We start from the raw sequence: 2,939 nt of genomic DNA on the forward strand, positions 1-2,939 counted from the left end.
ATGCAGACACCGGTGACGTCTTGCTAAGATCTGCAACGACGAATGGGAGACAATCCTGAGGACCACACCTCTCTCTCTCTCTCTCTCTCTCTCTCTCTCTCTCTCTCTCTCTCAGCACAGCACCACCCAAGCACGTAAGTCAACATAGAGCCGAGCACGGAAACGCTCTGTCCCAGTTCGTGCCCTCAGCTCAGACAGTCACTGAGTAGGACTAAAATGTTATTGTAGTCTTAGATGGAACACGCTTTTGTAAATGTTGAACATCGGACTTCAACTTTGTTAAATAGTGCATTAAATGATGACAGTTGTAAATTGTTGAGAGTTCCTGTGGGAAAGTGTGTATCAAGTTGAGAAAAGTTTTTACCATTCATGCAATAAAGCGAACTAATATTTCGTATGTTGCAGTTCTGATGTGCTGCCTCCCTGAGCAATTACGGAACCCACAATTATGGCCGGACAATTTCGTTTGGTCATAGCACAATCCAATTCACAAATAACAGACGAGCGTTATCCTGCTTGAAAATACACCTTGGAATGCTATTCATGAATGGGCAGCACAACAGATGGAATCACCAGACGGACGTACAAATTTGCAGTCAGGGCCCAGGGAGACTGCTCCTGTTGTAACACGAAATCGCACCACAGACCTTAACTCCGGGTGCAGGTCCAGTGTGTCTAGCAAGCTGACTCAGTGCAGCTCCTCAACTGGCCTGTTTCCAACCAACACACGCCCTTTACTGGCACCTAAAAAAAATTGTTCAAATGGCTCTGAGCAATATGAGACTTAACATCTGAGGTCATCAGTCCCCTAGAACTTAGAACTACTTACACCTAACTAACCTAAGGACATCACACACATCCATGCCCGAGGCAGCAGTCGAACCTGCAACCGTAGAGGTCGCGCGGTTCCAGACTGAAGCGCCTAGAACCGATCGGTCACACCGGCCGGCTCACTGGCACCGTGGCAGAACCAGCTTCCATCAGAAACAACAGACCTCCACCCTGCCCTCCAATGAGCTGTCGCCTGACACCACTCAAGTCACAAATGGCGGCGGTTTGGGGTCAGTAGAATGCACGCTACAGGACATCTGGCTCGGAACTGTCCTTGAAGTAACCGATTTCTAACGGTTCGTCGTGTCACTGCGGTATCAACCGCTGCTCAAACTGCTGTAGCAAACGCAGAACGTTGCGTCCGAATCACACGCCGAACATCATGGTCTTCCCTGCCGGTAATGCCACGTGTACCGGCCGCTGTGGCCGACCGGTTCTAGGCACTTCAGTCCAGAACCGCGCCGCTCCTACGGTCGCAGGTTCGAATCCTGCCTCGGGCTTGGATGGGTGTGATGTCCTTAGTTTAGTTAGGTTTAAGTAGTTGTAAGTCTAGGGGACTGATGACCTCAGATGTTAAGTCCCATAGTGCTTAGAGCCATTTCAACCATTTGAACCAATGCGACAAGGAGCCCGGTCTACTTGAGATGGTACATTCTCGTGACCACCGCTGCCAACAGCGGCTACATTCGTACCAAGTTTTTCTGCAATATCGCAGTAGGAGAAACCAGCTTTTTCAATCTTTTTAATAACTGTGTCTTTGTCGCCATAAGGGCATTCTTGACTAGCATCAACTCAGCCCGCCCATCTTAAAGGTATATTAGAGAGTATATTTAAAGCTACTACAAACAGCATAGCGAACGCATTATTGTGGTCAAGATAGACACGAAGCCCACGCCTACTACAGTAGTACAACTTTATATGCCAACTAGCTCTGCAGATGATGGTCAAATTGAGGAAATGTATGATGAGATAACAGAAATTATTCAGGTAGTGAAGGGAGACGAAAATTTAATAGTCATGGGTGACTGGAATTCGAGAGTAGGAAAAGGGAGAGAAGGAAACGTAGTAGGTGAATATGGATTGGGGCTAAGAAATGAAAGAGGAAGCCCTCTGGTAGGATTTTGCACAGAGCGTAACTTAATCATAGCTAACACTTGGTTCAAGATTCATGAAAGAAGGTTGTATACATGGAAGAAGCCTGGAGATACTAGAAGGTATCAGATAGATTGTATAATGGTAAACAGAGATTTAGGAACCCGGTTTTAAATTAAAGACTTTTCCAGGGGCAGATGTGGACTCTGACCACAATCTATTGGTTATGAACTGTAAAACTAAAGAAACTACAAAAAGGTGGTAATTTAAGGAGATGGGACCTGTATAAACTCACTAAACCAGGGGTTGTACACAGTTTCAGGGAGAGCATAAGCGAACAATTGACAGGAATGGGGGAAAATTACAGTAGAAGAAGAATGGGTAGCTCTGAGGAATGAAGTAGTGAAGGCAGCAGAGGAACGAGTAGGTAAAAAGACGAGAGCTAGTAGATATCCTTGGGTAACAGAAGAGATACTCAATTTAATTGATGAAAGGAGAAAATATAAATATGCAGTAAATGAAGCAGGCAAAAAGGAATACAAACGTCTAAAAAATGATACCGACAGGAAGTGCAAAATGGGTAAGCAGGCATGGCTAGATGACAAATGTAAGGATGTAGAGGCTTATCTCACTAGGGGTAAGATAGTTACTGCCTACAGGAAAATTAAAGAGACCTTTGGAGAAAAGAGAACCACTTGTATGAATATCAACAGCTCAGATGGAAACCCAGTTCTAAGCAAAGAAGGGAAAGCAGAAAGGTGGAAGGAGTATATAGAGGGTCTATACAAGTGCGATGTGCTTGAGGACAATTTTATGGAAATGGAAGAGGATGTAGATGAAGATGAAATGGGAGATACGATACTTTGTGAAGCGTTTGACAGAGCACCGAAAGACCTAAGCCGAAACATGGCCCCGGGAGTAGACAACATTCCATTATAACTACTGACAGCCTTGGGAGAGCCAGTCCTGACAAAACTCTACCATCTGGTGAGCAAGATGTATGAGACAGGCGAAAT

The sequence above is a fragment of the Schistocerca piceifrons genome, chromosome 9 (assembly GCF_021461385.2).
Source record: "Schistocerca piceifrons isolate TAMUIC-IGC-003096 chromosome 9, iqSchPice1.1, whole genome shotgun sequence".
In the NCBI taxonomy this organism is placed as follows: domain Eukaryota; kingdom Metazoa; phylum Arthropoda; class Insecta; order Orthoptera; family Acrididae; genus Schistocerca; species Schistocerca piceifrons.